Raw genomic sequence first — 22,203 nt, forward strand, 5'->3', positions numbered from 1 at the left:
TGTGTTCCACGGAGAAAATAAAATATTACTACAAAATCTATCAGTTACCAACTAAGAATAATCTCTGGCACAAAAAACACAAATCCTAATCCTGAAATATTATATTAATTATGACGTGCTTTGTAAAAAAGCAAAGGTATAATGGTGATATCTTACTCACACAATAATTCAAAACTTCTGAATTTTTCTCCCAAGTTATTGACCCATTTTTCCACTATAAACGGAAACCGAGTAGCAAGAACACAAACACACAATTTATCCGCAAAAAGTGAAAATATCTGCAAGAAAATGGAAGGCAAACAAGAGCAGATCCAAGGAGAAGTAGAGTTATTTGAAGCTCAAGCAGATTTGTTCAAACAAATATTCATTTTTGAAATATCTATGTGCCTCAAAAGTGCTATCCAGATTGGCACACCAGACACAATCTTCAACCATGGCAAACCCATCACTCTTCCTCAGTTATTCTCAGCCCTAAAAATCAACCCTTCAAGGTCCAGCCATGTCCACAGGCTCATGCGCTTGCTGGTTCACTCTGGAATCTTCACTTCAACCAAAATCCCCAAAGAAGATGATAATGATGAAGAAGAAGAATAGGGTTATGAGCTCACACCTTGTTCTAGGCTGCTTCTTAAAGATAAGATTCCCTCCATGTTTGCTTATGCTCAAGCAGTGTTTCATCCTGCAGTGATGAGCCCAGATCAGTTCCTGGGACATTGGCTTTATAAAGAAGAAGACAATACAGCTTTCCAAAGTGCCTTCGGGGTGGAACTTTGGAGATATGGAAGTGAGAATCGTGAATTTAGCAGAGTGTTCAATGAAGGTATGATTAGTGATTCTGGGACGATGATGAACTTTGTGATGAAGAAGTTTAAGTCAGTGTTTTGGGGTTTGAAGTCTTTGGTTGATGTTGGAGGAGGAAAGGGTGGGGCAGCCACGGCCATTTGTGAGGAATTGCCGGATTTGAAGTGCACAGTGATGGATCTTCCTCATGTTGTTGCAGAAATGAAGGATAGTGACAATCTAAAGTTCGTAGGAGGTGATATGTGTCAGCGTATTCCTTCTGCGGATGCTATTCTTTTTAAGGTACGTACGCACAAAAAAGTTCATTAGTTTAAAAAATTTAAAATGTTAATATGATTCCTCTTCCGTTCAAATTGATTGATTATTATATATGGTGCATTCAAACAGAGATTAAAAAAAAAAAGGATAATTAATCTCCAGATCCTTATAGTTTTCATCTGATTTTTAATTAGGTCCTTATAAAATTTTTTCTTTTTATCAGATCCTTTTACTTTCGTGTGTTTTTAATTAGGTCCTTCTATTTTTTTTTTCTTTTTATCAGGTCCTTATAGTTTCACTTATTTTTTAATTAGGTGCTTTGTAGTTTTTGAAAAATTATTTATTAACTTTATTCTTTAAAATTAATTTCATTTTTAAATTAATAATTATATAATTGGACAAAATAATTAATATAATCATTTAATAATTAATAAATAATCAGAATAATAATTATACTTAAATATAAATTATTTATAATCATATTTTAATTTTAGATAAATTTATTATTATAATTTGAATTTTATAATTATAAAAATTTGAATTGAAAATAAATAATATATTTGTTTAACTAAAAATTTAAAAGAATATTAACATAAGATTGTTACAATAATTTATTATTTTTAAAATTTTATTATTTGTAAAATAAAGAATAAAAACTAGAAGGACCTAATTAAAAACAAAGTAAAAGATTAAGGACCTGATAAAAAGAAAAAAATTATAAGGACTTGATTAAAAATATATGAAAGTATAAGGATCTGATAAAAAGAAAACAAATTATAAGGACCTGATTAAAAACCAGTTGAAACTATAAGGACTTATATATTAATTATCCCAAAAAAAAAAAAATACAAGTGGATATATAAACAGAAATAAATCCAATATACACACATTCACGTACTACTTTTAATTTTTATGTTGTTATCTTGGAATTTCAAGCACAGCTGAATGAGCATAAACTACCTGATATTATTTAAAATTGTTGTGTTCTTTGACATGATTTTTAATTCTTTGGCCCAAAGGTAAAACTGATTGTTTCGTCCTTTATTTTACACGTCTCTGTTTTAATTTTCTTTAAAATGCTTACGTAACTTTTTCTCTTTATTTTATAGAAATTTTAATTTGGTTTGTTATATATAAAAGTAAGCATACCTTCAAAATTTGAAAATTCCAAGGCAGTGACTTCAATTTATATCACATGTATCAAAACGAAATTTGAAGGTTGTGTTTTTGCAGTAAAGTCCCTCAATTAAAAAAAAAAAAAAAACCATGCCACCTTATTAGAAATGTTGTGTTTTTACAACATTTTATTAGCTATTAACTACTTCATTGTGTATTTTCTAAGTGAGGGGCAAAATTATAAAACTACAACATTTTCAAATTTCATTCTAATACATGTGGACTAATATAATTTAGGATTATGTCTTTCTAAAGCATCTAATTTTGTTCCTTCATCACACACACACACACACACACACACACACACACACACGAGATGGACTATATTGAAATATTTTTTTAACTTAAAAAACTAAATTAATTGCATTTTTAAATCATTTTAATCGCAAAATAATTCTTAATTACTAGAATATTTAGGTACTTGGATTCATTAAATGTTTATTTTTAAGATCCATACTCTTCCTCGAGTTTATTGAACAAAGCACGTTATTACAAAACTATATAAAACCAGTTGATATATAGTTAATTATGCATATTATATATATTTTTAAATTAATCCAATCATCAAATTAAGACATATTTTGGTGGAGCACAATAGTACAACAGATTTTGTCTTCAACTCCTCCACTATTTAAATAACAACGTGCGCAGATTTGATCAAATTGATATTATACATTAATGAAAATTAAGATAAACAAAATGATCCGCTACAAGAAAATAATGAAAATTAAATGGATACATTAGAGTGATGAATATATATATTTTTACAAATAACTAATTTAACTAATATTTTTAAATTTTACAAATTAGTTACCTATCTCTTATATTTAGGACTAGCTGAATGGCTTCTTATATTTGTGCTTCATAGGTTTTGTTTATAAAACATGTTCACATGAGTGATGAAAATCTAAATGGCGATTAAATGGCAGCTGGTTTTGCACACATTAAGTGATTAAGAGTGCGAGAAGGTATTGAAGAAATGCAGAGAAGTCATTTCAAGCAAAGGGAAAGTAATAACAATAGACATGGTCATCAATGAAGAGAAAGACAAGCAGGAAACGACAGAAGCCAATCTTTATTTTGATGTGATGATGATGTGTTTGGTGAATGGAGAAGAAAGGGATGAAAAACAATGGAAGAAGCTCTTCTTAGAAGCTGGATTTAGTCACTATAAGATCACACCTCTATTTGGTTTAAGGTCCCTCATTGAAGTTTATCCTTGAGTCAAATCAACTCTCGTGTTAATTATATGGAATTCAAAGAAACAACCATTTTGTTCTCAATTTTATATCTTGTCTTGATTACAGTATAGTATTATTCTGTTCTCATCTCTATTTTCAGATTACAAGAGAGCAGATCAAACCCGTGTTCTTTTGCCACCCAGGAACACATTCAGCACCACTAGACCAAGAGGCCTTTGCCCCCCTTCTTGTCCCTTCAACACCCCTAATAGTGAAATCAGGCTAGATTGAAATGGACTTAAGGATAAGCTGATATTTGTAACTTATGGGAGTGAAATCAGGCTTACTGTTGGAAGTGTCAGAAAAATATTACTTCTTTCTCACTCCTCCCTAAATTGAAATTTATTTTAAACTTTATGAAATAATTGGATAAAAATTATCTTAAAAATAAAAGAAGTTGAATAAAATGTTATAAACTGAGATTAAGATTAATATTATAGTTTAATTACATTTTAACACATTTTAATTCTATTTATAAAATTACATCAATAAAAATTATGGTATAATAATAATTGTTTAACAATATTACTATTGTTCGTGTAAAATTAATTCTTTTTCTCTATTTTTTTCTACCTAAAATTTTCTTCTTCTCTGCAATCTAGAAAATGATAGTCATGCTTATTGTAATTTCAAGAGTAAAATAATATGAATATTATCCATCGTCTTCTTTGTATATACCACCCCTCATGTGCTTAATATAAATATTTATTTGACTTTTATTTTGATCTTAAATATAAGATCATTTTATATTTATCTATTTTTTTAAGATAATTCTTGTAATAATAGTAGTTCTAGCTAATACACTGATTAATAAGGATATTTTAGGAAAAACAATACATATTTATTACAAATAAATAATTTAACTAATTTTTTTAATCTACTCAAATTAGTCAACTAGCTCTTATATTAAGGGGTGGTAGTACAGACCAAAAGATGTATTGGTAATAAAAATGGCAATAAATATTATAATTATAAATTATAAACAATGAATAACCAAAAAAAAAAAAATCGTTTACCCGCCATATCCGTTGGGAATATATAATAAGGGTTTATTTCTCTCTCATATTAAATTAATTTAAATTCATTATATTATGTCAATTCATTTTTTTAATCATGTTTTACTTTATATTTAAAATATTTTTTATGATTTCTCTAAACTTTAAAATTTAAGTCACTCATTAAATTTCACTTCTTCATATTAAATTAATTTAAATCTTACCATGAATTTATTTTAAATTCAGCACAAATTTTTAGCCCAAAAAATTTACTACCTCCGGCACTTAATATAATAGCTAGTTGATTACTTTAAGTAAATTAAGAAAATTAGTTAAGTTAGTTATTTGTAATAAATAGATATTCTTTTTCTAATATATCTTTGCTAGTTATGTGTATTAGAACTACCATTTGATGAAATATTTAACATGTACAACTACTATAATGACTACCTTAAAAAAAATAGATAAATATAAGAAACAAAGTGGATTAGGATCTTATATTTATATCCAACCAACTCTTATTTTAAGAATTAGAGGTAATATTAACTTAGCCAAAACACATAATTTCAGTGTTCAAGACCAAAAAACAATAACGTAAACACCAACCCGTTTGAATCGCTTAAATCGTCGGCTTGACCGAGTTGCACCAGGTGAAGACTGAATTGATGGGGCTAATCCATTTTCCTCCATAATACTTGGTCCCTCTCGATTGATTTATTATAATCATTATCATTATTACACTGAGAAACTAAATTGATTTTTAGCAAATATGATTATTAAATAATTTAACGTTCAAAATAAATATTAATAAGGTCTGAATCTTCACTGAGAAAAATATTTACATATAGTGCTAGACAGTATCTCGAATAGGATTATCTTTAATAAGAAAATATATGTACCTAGGAAAAAAATAAATAAATAATAATAATTTTTATTTTTAAAAACTAAAATATATTCATAGAGGAAAAAATGATGAGCACAGAGATAAATATAAGCTTAACCCACATTAATCACCCGCTCCATATGTCTACAGGAAACTATAGAAATAGGAAGAGAAACTGATTTTGGACTTACAGAGTTCGAGTTACCTTAAGACATTGGCACGAGTAATTTCATGGCTCTGGTTAGCTGTCTAATAATAATTAATCATGGAGTTCCATTCCCAGAAGGAGTAAATTGATCTGGTTCTGGTCCCCTGTGGATTGCTCATCATGCTTGGTTACCGGCCACCTATATCTCCTTCATAGAGGTACCTTCATCCTTCCTCACACTACAAGCATGGGCCATGAGAACCATAACAGAAATAAATGGGTTCAAAGAATCATGCAGGCAAGTCCTTCTTCCTCCTTTCTCATTGCTTCCTTTTGGTTTTCTGCATAATATAAGGAAGCCCACATATACATAGTATCACACATAATACAATATATGGATAAGTAATATCATGTTTAAATACAATTTGATATAATGTCTCTTGTAGGAAAATAAGTATATGCATCAATGAAGAAGAATGAATTGGTTCTGTAAAGGAACTCAAGCATTGGTACCACCACAGTGTCTCTTATCCCGGACCGGAATGCCCCAGATGACAGCGGGAAAGTTGTCTCTAAAACATCCATGGCTAGTGATGTACTAACATTGATATTTGTAGTCTTCTGAGAAATGAGAGACCTTTTGATCCTTCTCATTGCTGGCACAAGATGAAGCCATATCTTTTGCCCTTGTTCCCAATAATCACTCAGCACTTCATTACCTACAAGCAAAAAGCGAATCAAGGTTTTGGGGTAGTAAGGCAAGACATTCTGCCTAATCCATTCATCTGACATGCTTTGGTTTGAAGCAATGCTTGAGATTTCGCTGTTAGGGACCATAATACTAGACGGGAATCAGGTGCGGCCTTGCAAGGCTGGCAGGTTTAAAAGGGTCGGCCTTACAGGGCGGAAATTTTAAAAATACCCTAATTTGTTAGGGTCAGCCTTTAAGCTAGTGGGTTCAGGGCTAGCGTGCTGGCTTTCGGCTTGTTTTTAAAAAAATACTCTTTTTTATATTTCTCATATTTTTAATCAAAAAAATAAAAATAAACGAATAAAATTGTTAAGAAAAGACATAAATATGAATAAAATTAAGTCACAAATACAAATATCATCATATATAAATATCTATCAACATTCAAGAACATCTAAAACACTCATTAACAAGATAACAACATTCAAAAGTTTTATCTTCATGCAACTATGCAATAAATAAACTCATGAATTTCTAATTCAAATTATAGAATCATAAGTTATATAAGTATAAAAATACTCTATTATCAAATATATATATATTTTAAAAATATCAACGCATATAATATAAATTAAATCATTATTAAAGTCTAAATTAACCCATTTTTTAAAAATTTAATTGGACAAATTATTGCCTAAAGCTAAATAAATGAAATCATTCTGTAAATTTTAATTTTAAAATGATAATAATAAATAAATATTTGAAATATCATTAAAAATGTAAAAAATTAATAATATTAGAATTACATAAAAAAATTTTAAAAAAACAAAAATAATAATAAAAGGACCTAAACGGCCCAGAGCCGGCCCTTTTAAACCCTCGGCCCTCCAGGGCTTGTTTCCTATTTGAGGGGAAATATTTCAAGCCCTATTTTAGGGCCTAAACGGGCTTGGGCCGTTTTCCTATTCTAACCATAATGGAGACTTCAAACCTGGTTTCTGATGATTCAAAATTTCTGGGTTTGCATCATACAGCTTCACACGTCCTGCTTTCATTGCTGTTAGTAGCTCAATGGATTGGACTGGAGAAGGCAGGTTGTTCCCAACTTGGCCATAGTTTACGCCGATCTTGCTTGAGATTTCTGCTTCTGTAGAATGAAAAAAGAAACTGGTGTTACATAATGCAGAAGATATGCTTTGAAGAACACTAATGAAAATAAAGAGGAAGGGAATGTTTCAGACTTGATATTGAGAGTAAAGAGAAGAGAAAGATAGGCAGAACATCCATTATTCTAACTTGTAGTTCTATAGGTTTATGATAATTGCTTTCCCACCAGATGACATAACGATTTAATTTTGTAATGCATTCAAATGCTTTTAAAGGGGAAAGAAAGATGAGCTGTAAAGGAAGTGAAATACTACCAAAAAAAAAACAAGAAGAAGAAAATGAAATAAAGACTGCATCAAAATCAAGCATCTTTAGAAGTGACATTAAAAAGAAAAAATAGTAGAAGCAGGAAACCTTTTGTTTTAATGTCCATGCTATTCATTCGGTAGGGTGCTGAATACAAATTGTAGTTTGCGAGTGTAAGATAAATATGTGCTTATAAGTTCTTTAGATAAAGAAATGCAAACAACCCTAAATCCACCTGAATGATAATCTAATTTCAAAATTAATAATAAATAAAAATTGAAAAGATCCACATTTTTGTTATGCATTTGTTGTTTTTTCCCCACAAAATTAAGAACAAGAAAAATTATTTTTTTTAAAACATAAAATAATTTTTAATTATATGTGTGTGTGTTTGTATTACATTTTTTGTGTATTCCCTCCAATTTGAGATGTAGGAATGAGAGCCAAATAACTAATTTATCAATATTAAAAAAATTAGTTAAAATTAGGTATTTGTAATAAATATGTGTTGATTTCTTTAGAATACTCTTTTTAATTATTTACATTGAAAATAACTTTTAGAAATAAAAACTCCCTCTAATATGTGTAATTAATAAAAAAATTTAGTCAAAAAAATTATAAATTTTGACTTTTGAAAAAAAGGTTGACATCTAATTTCTGAGCTAGTAATACTGGCTGAAGAGAAAACGGTGTGAGGGTTCTTTGGTTAATTTTTTGTTGTAAAACTTAACTTGGCTTCCTGTGCGTCAGATTCCATGAAGGGTAGTTTTTTTGGATAAGGCGAAGAAAGGTGGGTACATCAGAAGGAACGTAATATGTGACCCAAATAAATGATGTCATGCCTCAGTTGTGAAATGGGGCAATTTATGTATACAATTCTTGTGCCTCTTGTTGTTACGTGGATTTATTAACTATTTTATACAAGAACATTGTTAGAAATAGTTAGGTAAAAAAAAGAAAAACTCCTATGGGAACTAAGTCCTTATGAAATTATAGGTACCAAAATTAATTATATAAAATTATATATAGAAACCAAAAACCAAAATTAGAACAAACTATAATAATTAACAATAATATTAAATCTTCATTTTTTGTAATTTAAAAATACATTAGCAGCATATCAGAACGCGAGGGCCGCCGTCCGTTGTGATCGCCGGTTTTTTCCATCAATTTTTGTTGTTGTTGATATTATTATCCGGTATTTAGTGCCTCTTTCGGATCCTACTGCCAAATGTCTGAGTAACAAATGAATTCAGTTTAAAGTTCGTGGCCTCTCCTCTCAACAGAAGTGTCTCCTCTGAAACATGAACTCGAGACTTAGAGAGATCTAACAAGGCCTTATAGCACTAGACCAACTCTTTGTGAGTTTTTCATCACTTAAGCGCATTTAATTAGAATTAGGTTTGAATAATCGTTTTCAAAATGATATGTTAACCCTTTTAATACCTAAATGATTAATCAATCTTAGTTGATCTTTTAATGACTTTGTGATAGGTTTATAGTATGTAAGACAACAATACGAAAAAGATTATTATAAACCCCATATAATTTTGAATATATAACGCGAAGTATTTTAATTTATGGCATGAAAATATCCTCAACATCCCGTGAATTGCAATTGTATAGTGCCACATACTTATCCGTTGTCTATTGATTAAAGGAAAAATTATACTTCGGAAACACTTACAGTTTCACCAGATAATTAATTATGTTCAACTTTTTGTATTGAGCCCACATATAGAGTTTCTTTTATTATAGGCATTGGTTTTTATACTCATAATCTATTAAATATGGCTGATGCTGAGGTTGATACATGATAGGTAAGTTACCACAAAATATATATAATGGAAAAGAGATTTTTAAAAAGTAAAATAATATAATTAAATTTATTATTATCAACATAGTAAAATTATTATATGCTCATAATCATCTCCTTGCATCTATGTATAATGTGTAATTTGGTTGGTTTTTATTTTATTTAGATCCATGTGGCAAAATTAATTCAATTGTACGTTGAGACAGACTAATGTGGTTTTTCTTACAAATTAATAAATTATGAGAATATGAACCAATGTTTATGATTGAGAAGACTCAATAAAGAAGGAAAAAAAACTATAAGAGCCGAATCAAAAATAAGGTAAACACGTACATATTAATTTTTTCTTAATTAAATAACAGAACGTGCTTATTTGAAATGTTAGATCTAGAGTCATAAATAAAAAGAAAAAGAAAAGAAAACGCACGTAACCAATTAAGCATAGACGAACAATGTTATTTACTTGCAATTGCAAATGAATAATACCTCTCACCAACGGTACACACTGCATGGCTACTTATTATTACAGAAGTAGAACGAAATATAAAATTTTAAACGAAAACTTTAATCTAATGAAGTCGCGAAAACCAGAGGATATATATAGTAATAATTAATTAAGGGTAAGCCTCAATAATTGACCTAAAACTGAAAAGAGGGGTAATATTGTGATGCTTGAAGCCTGCAGAAACAAGAAGTTTGTTCCATTCTTTCTCAGTTCTTTCTTTGCCATTGAAGGAAGTCATCATCATAATATCAAACAAAAGTTTCACTTCTCTCATTTCATTCTCTTCTTCCTTCTCCTTTATCCACTACTAGAAAAAAACTTTTAACGTCGCAAAATAACGGCGGTTAGGCAAAAAATGACGTGGAAAAAAAAAGGCATGGTATTTTTGTAAATAAGTCGAAGAGGCTTGCATTTTCCACGGCGGTTTTTAAGAAAACCGCTGTGGAAAGTGTGTCACTTTACCTTCTCCGCTTCGATTTTCCGTCACTTTCTTTCTCATTTCATCAGTGCGCCGTGGTCCCCCTCTGCCCTACCACCGAAAAACTGCCATTACCAGCCATTCCCGCCACTACCCCACCGTTTAAACTCCTCCATTGAGCTTGTGGTGCCTTGCCACCGTCCGCCGTGGTTCGAACGGCCCTCATTTCGCATCATTCTTGCTCAGTCGTGGTCCCCTCTGTCCCACCACCGAAAACCGGCTATACCCCCCACTATCCCACCGTTTAAACTCCTCCATTGAGCTTGTGGTGCGTTGCTGCCGTCCGCCGCCGTTCGAACGCCCTCATTTCACATTTGAATCTTCTTTGCTCTGTGAGTATTCTCTTCTTTCATTCTTTTCAATTTTTCTTGGTTTTTTGAATGTTTTGGCCATGAAAATCTGTTATATATGAAATGGGTTTGTTAGTTTTACATTTTGGTTGGCTTGTATTGTTCATTTTGCATTTTTTATGTGGTTGAATGGTTGATTGGTGTTGATTGGTGGGCATTAGATGTGAGAAAACCTTAATTCCTTCTTATATACTGTATTAGAAACATGTTTAAATGTTTGGAGTTGATTAGTTGTGAAGTTTTTAAATTTTTTTATAATTTTTTGATATTTATTTCGAATTTTTTGTAATTTTTTTGTAATAAATATAAGAATTTAGTAATAAATAATCTGTTGTTATTTTGTGTTTTTTTCTTCGTTATGAATTTTGATTGATAGTAAAGTGTTGTTTAAATAATCTGTAGAACAATGGATTGTAGTTGGATGAAAGCTAAAAGAATTAGCAAGGAATATGAGGATGGGATTGAAAAGTTTCTTGAGTTTGCTCAAAAAAATGCCCCTAGTAAAAGAGATAGATTGTACTATTGTCCTTATGTCAAATGTTTAAACAATAGTCGACTGAGTATTTTTGAGACAAAAGAGCATCTTATCTGTGATGGGATAAATTTGAGGTATACAAATTGGATATGGCATGGAGAAATTAAAAAGACTACACTGTCTGCAAATGAGAAGGTTGTGAATGAAGACTTTGTGATAGAATTTCGGATATGTTTCGTGATATAAGGTCTGAATCCTCTACACAGTTCTCTTCCACCTTTGAAACTTTGTGTAGTGATGCAGAGACACCTTTATACCCGGGGTGCAAAGATGATTACACAAGGTTGACAACCGTATTGAAACTGATGAATTTGAAGGCAAGAAATGGTTGGACCGATGCTAGTTTTACGGAATTGCTTGAATTGCTGAGTGATATTCTTCCCAAAGGGAATTCACTTCCGAAACGAATGTATGAGGCAAAAAAGATTTTGTGTCCGATGGGTTTGGAATATGAGAAGATACATGCGTATCCTAATGACTGCATATTATTCAGAAATGATTATGAAGGGTTGAATAAGTGCCCTAAATGTGGGACTTCAAGATACAAAATGAAGAAAGATGATGGTGATTATAATGAGATGACCAAAGGTTCTCCTTTGAAGGTTCTGTGGTATCTTCCAATAATACCACAATTTAAGCATCTATTTGCTAATGGCACAGATGCAAAGAACTTGAGATGGCATTTCGATGAGAAAATATGTGATGGAAAGCTTCGTCACCCGGTACAGATTCTCCTCAATGGAAAACAATAGATCAAAAATTTCCTCAATTTGGTGGCGAGCCAAGAAACCTTCGGCTAGGACTTTGTACGGATAGAATTAACCCATATGGTAATCTTAGTAGCACACACAGTGCTTGGCCAGTGCTCTTCGTAATTTACAACTTGCCTCCTTGGTTATGTATGAAAAGAAAGTATATCATGCTATCTTTGATGATCTCGGGGCCAAAACAACCGGGAAACGATATCGATGTGTATTTGGCACCTTTCATTGAGGATTTGAAGAAATTATGGGAGGAAGGTGTTGATGTGTTTGATGCATATAAACAAGAGACCTTCAATTTACGTGCCATGATCTTCACCATGATAAATGACTTTTCAGCATATGGAAATTTGTCAGGATACAGTGTTAAGGGGCATAAAGCATGCCCGATATGTTCTTTAAACAGGAAATGGACGGATCCGGTCAACAGGGTTCTGGTGACGACAGCTCTTTTACTAGCCGGAGAAAGGGTAGAGGGCCAACCCATATGAGGCATTTAGCTTTACGTGATGAGAGCACACAGCCTGTGAGGATTACAATGGAGTTTGATGATGATCTGAAGCCTATAGGAAAGGCTGGGGCTCAATTTACTAGTTATGTGAGTTATGTCGTGCGCAGTAAGATTGGCATTGACATTCCTAGCTGGAAGAAGGTGGACAAAGATTTGAAGAAAAACATTTGGGAGGATATATTGGTATATTGTGCATTGTTTTCTCTACTTGTTTCAATTATAGTTGCTTATTTACTTTATAACTCTATGCTATTATTGTATTGCAGCTGACATTTGATATTCCTACCACTAAGCAAATGAGAGACCGTCTGTTTAAGCAACTTGATGAACGGTGGAGGGATGTTAAGGCCACGCTTAAAAAACATTATATTTGTGGAAAAAGAAAGGGTGAGCATCCCAAGGAACGATATTCATTTATTAGTGACGAGGCATGGGAGAGTTTTGTGAAGCAACATGAAGACTCTGCATTTCAGGTTTGGTTTCTTCAAATTTAATTTTTAATCAGGTCATATTTTATTTAACTAAACTAACTTTGTCGATTTGGTTTCATTGTCATAGGCATTGAGTCAGAAGAACAAACAAATATCTGAGCAGAATGTATACCCACATACCATGTCTCGTGCAGGGTATGGTGGGTTGGAAAGAAATATGATGGAGGAACGGATGAAGAATGCACAGATGGCTGCTGCTTCAGATCCTACTGGCTACATTCCACCTATTGAGCGTCCTTCTCGCCAAGAAAAATGGAAGGCGACGAGGATTAAAAAGGGTCAATACATTACTCCACAGTCTGCTGCTGTTGCTGAGAGGATTGTAAGTAATATTTAAGAATTATGCTTCATTAATTGTTTTTTTCAATTATCTTAAATTGAATTTGTTGCTTTAATGATACAGGATACACTTGAGGAGTAATTATCTCAAGGTACATTCATCCCTCAAGGACGGATGGATATCTTGGCCACTGCTATTGGAAAGGCTGACCATCCTGGAAGAGTTAGAGGGACTCCTAAAGGGATTAGTATTAAAGAATTTTTTGGCTCTGCTTCACGAAGAAGCACTAGATCATCCTCGGCTAACATGGTATCTAAAGAGGAGCTCGACCAATGACTACAGGAAGAAACAAAGAGAGTTCGAGCTGAACTAAGTCAACAACACATGGCAGAGATGCAAAAGATACGTGACGAATTCGATGCCAAGTTTCAACAGACTCTGATGATGATGGGTACGAGCGGATTCCAGATGCCCCGAGTATCTGAACCTTCCCAGGTAATAATCACACATCTTTTTAAATCTTCTAAAGATTCATTTGATCTATTTAAACTTATTTAATGTTCCTTAACTAATTTCATATTATGTTTCAGGGTTCACCTGTGATAAAAAGCGGAAAGGGCAGTATAATAATCAGACACAGCAACTGACAGTGTCTAACCCTGACCCTAGCCCTGACCCTGTCGAAGACAATGGGATGCCGTGTTCTCTCTATGTGGATTATGAAAATTCACCTGTTCATGTTGCTAGTGGTCGAGCATTCATGGGCACAACGATTCACGGCAACAAAATTTCGAGCAATCAAGCAGGGGTGACAGTGGAGAGAATTGTTCGTGGTAAGGGGGTACACCAGTGCCCAATCCTACTGATGAGGTTTGACTCTTGGCCCAAGCTAAAGGACATTTTATTTTGTGGCCAAAGAGACTTATTGCAAAGCCAATGGTGAAGAAGGCGGCAATGAAGAAGGCCACAACGAGCGCATCATCAGATCCTGTACTCTTGCCTCTTCCTGGTGATGTTGCGCTTATGTATTCCAGTTTGGAGGTTCTTCATTCCATGGTGCCAAACATGGATAAGCCTGTGACTTTCAAGATGCCGTTGGGGATTGTGGGTTCAGTTATAACATACGACTTCACCATTGACAAGAGGGACCTCGTTCAGTTCCTCAACTTTGATGAGCTTGATATAGTCTTCATGCAGCTCGCTATTTTGTAAGTTACAATATCATTTTCTTATTACATATTATACTTCATGCATGTCCTAATGTTTTTTACTTGAACAACAGGCACTTTAATCAAATCTGTCGAAACGGAGGACTTGAAGGAACATATGGCTTTATGTGTCCTCAAAGGGTGCAGAAAGAATTTAATACTGTGGAAGCAAAGTCAATCTACATATGACCACAATGACTCAGACCAGAAAGCCAATATATTTTGCACCTTACGTAGAAGGGTAAGTGTATTATTGTATTTAAGATATACAAGTTGTATGTGTTGGGTTATAATTAACATGGTTTGCCTTTTGCAGTTATCATTGGACTCTAATTGTTTGTGCCTCTTTTGACAACAAAGTTTACTGGTTCGATTCACTCTGTGGAAGTCCATCCGAAGAAACCAAAGATGTCATCGACACATTAGTTTTTATTTATATATTTATTACTTGTGAAGTTTATACAAACATGCTCTAATATCATTTTCTCTTATATTATTGATAGGGCTTTTCATACTTTTAATATTGTGGCGATTAAACAAAATAGACAAGCACCAATATGGATTCTTCCAAAGGTATATGTTGTTTTGAACTAACTTTTAAACATTTTTGGATGAATTAAAGTTAATGTTTATAATCAATAATGTCTAATATTCAATTTTATATCTTATTTTTTTAGTACCGTTGTCAACAAGGACATGTTGAGTGTGGATATTATGTCATCCACTACATGAATGACATAATTGAGACAGGAACGACTGAGAAATTAGACGAGGTAAAGATGAGTTACGTTGCATGACATTCTTCAATTCATTTCACATTTTTGCCTAAGTTTACTATGTTATTTTTTATTAACAGATATTTCAAAATACTGCACCATATCTCATGGATGATATCAACTTGATGAGGGACACTTTGTCAACAACATTAGTACAAACTATTGAAATTTAGCTTTCAAATAGTTAGGTCATTTCTCAAAAAATTCATTGTTAGATGTTTTCTCTCGGTTCCCTCTTATATGTACATGTTCATGATTTCTATTGTACAAAGAAGTAGTTACTTCTATTTCAGAATTGTTGGACCTAGCCAATACGTGTTCCTTGGTCTTAATTAACCCCTTAGTTCTATTGGCCGGTTTCCCTATTTTCACATTGTGTAAAAGAAATTTCAATGCTGTATATATATTAACTAGCTAATTGATCTTGTTCTGCGTATTCTGCACTGCCTACATTTATTTGGAACTGTAAACTGCAGGGTGGTAAAAATGAAAATCAAGCAGAATTTTTAAAAAAAAATATTTTTAACGGCGGTTATATTTGTAACCACCGTTAAAATACTTTTCCACGGTGGTTAATACAAAAAACCGCCGTTGAAAGTTAAATTTCAACGGCGGTTTCTTGTTTAACCGCCGTGTTTTCTTTACCTTTCAACTTCGCCTTTATCAACTTCGCCTTCAAAACCACCGTGAAAAGCCACTATTAACCGCCGTGAAAAACCTTTTTTCTGGTAGTGATCACTGTGTCTATGATTATCACTTTTCCACCTTTGCCGTTCTTTGTCACTGCTTCTTTACATTTGCTCAGTATTTTTATGCAACTCTCATCATCCCAGTTATGTAATATCCACTGCACAAAATCAAATCATCAAAAACAAATGTTACAAACCTTTTCAACTATTAATTTCAATATTTAATATATCAATATATTCTTTTAGGAAATTGATTGGAAAGTCTTACACCCATGTGATCTCATTGAGTGCTCGATATCTAAATTAGTCAAGACTCACTTTGATACTTTCTTTAGTTCTTAATATAGGACCTAACTGAAAATTTTGATTTAATCCTGCAAGATCTTAATTTATTTTATTTCTTAAATTAATAATTTTTTCTTTTAAACTATTCCCACTGATCACACATTATAGAGGAGTAATTTTAATATCGTGCTCATCGCTGATTTGGACCAAAATCACTTCCTACTGAAAGAGTTTTAAATGAAATAGTTTTCGTTGCAGATGATTACAGGGTATTTCATGCAAACTAACACATAATTTTTTTTTGTGAAATAACTAATTCAATTAGTTTTCTTAAGCTTCATAAATTAGTTATACAACTTGTATTTAGAACCATAGAGTATATGAAAACATATTGAGAAAAATGGAATTTAAGAAATAACTTGCCTTCAACAAAACAACATCAGCAAAAGGGATGGATTCAAACATACTGCCACGAACATAACTCAAATTATTGCTTCCTAAAGAGTTTTCAACAACTTGTGGAAGATCAAACACTATGCATTTCATATTAGGATATCTCTCAAAGATAATTCTACATGTTGTGCCTATGCCACCTCCTACATCAACTAGGGTTTCAAGTCCTTGGAAAATTGACTAGCAGTCTCTGAGTGCCACGTCAACGATCTGGGAATCACTAGCCATCCCTTCATTAAAAGACTTAAGTCTTTGAGGATCACTTTCAACCAGATCCCATATCCCTAAACCAAAGGCACTCTCAGAAACTGTCTTCTCCTTCCCTTTGAACCACTTCCCTAGCAAATCCAAGGAAGCAATCATATCAGTGTGAAAAGTTGCGAAAACCATTGGTGTTAGGTTAGGTTCCAAGCCCATAACAAGCAATTTAGAAGAAGGAGTGAGAACAAATGCCTCATTTTCTCCCTCCTCAGCTTCCTCATCGTTCACTTTGGTTTCTGATAAGAAGCCATTGTGAACCAAGAAACGAACAAGCCTCTCTACACAAGCAGTTTTGGTTGGGTGAATTTCAAGTTTGGAGATCAATTGAGGAATAGTAATGGGTTGGCCATGGTTGTGGATTATGTCTGGGATGTTTAATTGAATGGCACATTTCAGAACCATTCCATTAATGTGCCTGAAAATATGTTTATACAAGTGAGCTTGAGCTTCAAAGAACTCACTTGTTATTGGGTTGGCTTCAATAATGGAATCCATATATAAAACTATATAGGGATTTCCTTGAGCTCTTCAAACTTGATTTGAAAGAACTCTCTAAACTTGTATGGTGTTTTTCGTTAATGGCGAAGATTGAGTTCCCTTATATAGAGCACATTCACAAAGCAATCGAATTCTAAATGTGGACTAAGAAAATTCGTTTTTATAATTAAATACATGCATGTGTGGAATTCATAATTCTTGGGTAGACCATCACCAATCTAGTTTGTTTGTTACTATTTTTGTTACGACTTGATGAAAGTTTTTAACCTCTAATTTTCACCCATTTTATTCTGTCTCTATTGAAAGAGAATTCAAAGGAAGAACTGTTTGGTACCATTTGGTATGAAGAATTGAAAACTAAGGGATATGGATTGGGATTGGAATTGAAAAAAAAATGTATTAAAAGAGTGTTTAGCATGATAAATTGTTTGTTACATGGGATTAGACAAACTCATATATGTGAGATTAATGAATATTGCAGGGGGAAGTGGCATTTTTCATTTCTACCTCTATGGATTTGCTTAATCCCATATAACAAACAGTTACTCATACTTAATTTTTTGGCATCATATGTATTTTCTGGCATCTATCTTTCTCTTTCTATATATATACACACACTAATAATTCAAGTTAAGTAATAGCAATTTCGATACATCCAATACTTCCTCTAAACTTTTGGCCAAAAAAAAAAATTCTTCTAAACCGTGATCAAAATTTATTAAATATACAAAAAGAAATCATTTCTTTTGAAAAAAGTTATTTCTTGAAGAAGTAATGAAAAAAAATAAAAGTATTTTTCTGACGGTCAGTATTTTGAAAAATGATATTAAAATAGTAATTAAAAAAATTAAACATAAATCGTTTACAATCTCATAAAAAATTTTGAATGTGTCAAACTTACTTTTTAATTCAAAATTAATAATGGGTTGCTATATATGCTTGTGAAAATTAAACAAGCAAATGCTACGTGAATTTTTAGGTTGCAAAGTTCTTAAAAAGTTCACTTGCACAGGAAGGGTGATTGATAGAACCAAGCACCTTGGAATTTTAAAAGTCAATGATTGTGATTCAACGTTATTATAGACATACATGTCAACCAATATAAAATGGTGTTAAAGTATGTATTTTTGGCCCTAAATTATGTTGCAAAGAGCACGTATTAGTATCCTTTTTTTTTTGGCATAGGAATTTTCTTAATTACAATTAAGGATCTTAATCTTTAAATTGAATTCCACTATTTCGAGATTCTAAATTGTAATTACCATTCTTATGCAATCCTTATTTATCATTTCCCTTTTTCTTTTTTTAATTATTGTTCTTATCCCTCACCTAATTTGCGAGTGGATTCCACAACCTAACATGTAAAACGAGGCCAATTTAATTCTGAGCTTGGCCAAACCTATGCTTACTAGTCAAGCAAAAGAGGTGCTGAGAGTTCAATATTTCAAAGTTCTTTTTAATCCAATATGAACTCCGTACAAATTATCTAGAAATTTCCACATTTTCGGAATTCCCTTGCCAACAATCTTACACTATATATAAATGTTTAAATTTGAATAGAGTAAATATATCATTAAAATATAGTTGAATTCCAATTAATATAAATAAAAATTAAATAAAAGAACTTGTTCCGTATTTAGCTAGTTTAATTGGAATGTACTTGCTAGCCAAAAAAAATATTTGGAAGTTATTATTTTAAAAATAAAAATGTAAAAATACCCAAAAAGAGTTCCGCTTTCTGTGGAAACATTGGATTCAATCGCGGAAGAGGGGCACGATGACATCATCCCAGCCATTATAGTATGTGTGTTGCCCCGGACGTAAAAGGTACAATGACTTGACGTCATCCTCATCTTCCTCCCATTTATCACCGGCAGTCTGCTTAAAGTTTCAAACTCAATATTGACAACTAAACACAAGGATTGTGCTTGTTGTGGAACTTAACCCAACACCTTACAGTACTGAGTTGACGACACTTATGTACCACAGTAACACCTTATGGTCTTCATTGGAGGCAGCAAGAGGGAGGGCATGGTAGAAAGTAGAGGAAGTTTCTGACTCATCTTCAAGTGTCGCTGTCTTTGTTTGAAGCTTCTAGGTTTTTTCCCAATGACCTGGAGATATTTGTGCAGACTGCAGTAAGTAAGTCAGTAACACAGTCAGATTCATGTTTGGCCAAAAAAAAAAAAACACAGTCAGATTCATCCGTGCACCTCCACATGGTGTTTTGACTAAATATTTATTTATGAAAAAATCATAAAAAAGACTACTGAAATAAAAAAGAATTATAAATAAGGATCCGTCAACGGGTCCCTATATACAATTTTTTAATTTCTGAAATCTTTTTGTCATTTTATTTTTTCAAATAACATATCCCATCATAGAAGGTAACATCTCTTACGATACTTTTAATAGTTGTGTTATTTCTTTTTTTCAATTTTGCACTTTCATGTTTATTGTTATCCATTCAAAACGTATATGATGTTTGGCACATCTTAAGTATTTATGAGTATTTTTTGGTAAAGGTGTAAAAATATCCTAAGTTTTACTCAAAGTGTGTGCAACATCATATGCTTTTGGAAAGTATAAAAATACCCATAAATTTTATAAAATTAAAACAAAAATAAAAAAATGACACAATCATTCAATTTACATAGCCATTGTTACCTTTTGTGGTTGGGCCATGCTATTGTTATATATAAAAGCATGTCTTCGTGGAAGGGCATCAAATATTATATGTCTTTTAATTTTTTCAGTTTTGGCATAAAAAAAAAAAGCTCTATTAAATTTTAGGAAAAATTAATTTGCCAGTCCTTATAATTGAACCTAATTTTGAATCAAGTCCCTATATTTTTTTGTTTTTTTTTATTCAATCCCTATTGTTTGATCTGTTATTAGCGTTAGTCCTTCTGTTTGTTAAGCTTGCATTTGCCGTTAGTTTCAGTTGACTGGAGGTGATGTGGCGTCTGAAAAAGAAAATCTGAGCATGCGCAATCATCTTCCTCCTCTCGCATCTTCTCTCTCCTCCTCCACAGTCTCCTCCAAGCATGCTATGATCTCATTTTCACTGTTCATGTTCTCTCCTCCCTTCACCACCATCGTCCTTATCTCCTCCTGTAGAAGCTTCGTTGTGTTTCAGATGATGGTGGAGATAAGGAACAAACAAAATTTTACATAGATTAATAATATGGACCCTGTAGAAGCTTCGTTGTGTTTCACATGCTACTGTTATAAAAGCATTTGCTCGCGGAAGTGCATCAAATATTATGTATTTTTTAATTTTTTTCAGTTTTGGCATAAAAAAGCTGTATTAACTTTTATTATAATATTAATAATAAGTTTATGGTTAATGAATTAATGTATATCTTTGTTCTTTTAAATTTACATCAAGTTTTAATTTAGTTTTTTTTAATTCATAAAGTGTATTTTTAATCTTTTAATGTTAACACTATTTGGTGGTGAAAAAAAAATGTTAACACTGTTTGTCTGGTTAACAAAAATTATGAACTCAATGAATTTAAACAACGTACTTTGCAATTAAATATTCACGTATTAATTTTTAATTAAAAATTTGTAAATTGAAAAATATTTAAAATAAAACTGTTGTCTGATTTTTAACATCAATTACTCATCTTTCAATGTATAAAAATATTATATTAAATGATTAAATCTTAAGCATGTTTTTTGTAACACCTCATTCAACGGCATGTAGACTTACAATTCAATCAACCAAATCTCACAAGAGCTTAGAGACTTCGCCGTAATGACACCAGTCCGACAACAAACTATCCAAAATAATTCAAAGTATCAATTTGGTTTGTTAAAAATATTTTAAACAGAAAAATAAAACAACATGGTCCTAGAGTCATGAGTCATGACGATTAAATATAAAGCCAAAGGTGCATCTAGCATTTTGATTTTATTTTTCATGTGCATCAAGTATTTGAATATTTTTTATAATACATTCAGTACTTTAATATTATTTTTAGTATATCAATCACCTTAATTTTTTAAAAAAATGATAAAAAAAAAACCGTCGAAATAGAAAATTTACAAATAAAGACCCATGATAATATTATATTTGTATGAGTTTTGACAATAATTTTTATAAACCGATTTTTATATGCAATTCTTATATTTCGGTGGTTTTTTTTTGGTCATTTGCCCCAATTTTTACATAGCAATAATATTTCAACAAACGTAGCAAGTACCTCGGGCCAATTTCTGAGCAAGAGCCTGACGACAAATCAATAATGTGAGAAAAATGACCATAATATTTTTAGTTGAGCAAACGAGGTTCACAGAGTTGAACATTCCGAAGTGCTTTCCAACGAAACATGAACCCCGTGGTCCTGTACGAATTATCTAGAAATTTCCATATTTTCATAATTCACTTGCCGACAATATTCTTATACTATAACGGTTTAAATTTGGATAAAGTAAACCTGTCATTAAATTCATGTGAATGAAAATTAAATGAAAGAATTTGATCCGTAACGAGTTCGTTGAATTGGTATGCATTAATAACTACCAAAAAATTGGAAATTTTAATATTCTAATCATCATCAGTGTCATTCGCATTTTTTTTCAAAAAAGAAATTCATGACAAGTTATACTATTTTGAAACCATTAATATGTACAGCTTACCTTGGGTTTAATTTGCATAAATCACTGGAAAATATGTCAACTATTTTCGTGTG

The 22,203-nt window shown here is 31.9% G+C and overlaps 2 pseudogenes; one reads left to right on the forward strand and one right to left on the reverse strand.

The window, feature by feature from the left end:
- The first annotated feature begins 288 nt into the window (after positions 1–288).
- LOC114724375 (probable O-methyltransferase 3) lies at positions 289–3,458 on the forward strand (annotated as a pseudogene).
- Positions 3,459–10,036: 6,578 nt separating this feature from the next.
- LOC114724307 (isoflavone-7-O-methyltransferase 9-like) lies at positions 10,037–20,900 on the reverse strand (annotated as a pseudogene).
- Between the last annotated feature and the right edge of the window lie 1,303 nt (positions 20,901–22,203).

The sequence above is a fragment of the Neltuma alba genome, unplaced genomic scaffold, assembly GCF_004799145.2.
Source record: "Neltuma alba isolate B1F8T4 unplaced genomic scaffold, ASM479914v2 tig00012185_pilon, whole genome shotgun sequence".
Lineage (NCBI taxonomy): Eukaryota > Viridiplantae > Streptophyta > Magnoliopsida > Fabales > Fabaceae > Neltuma > Neltuma alba.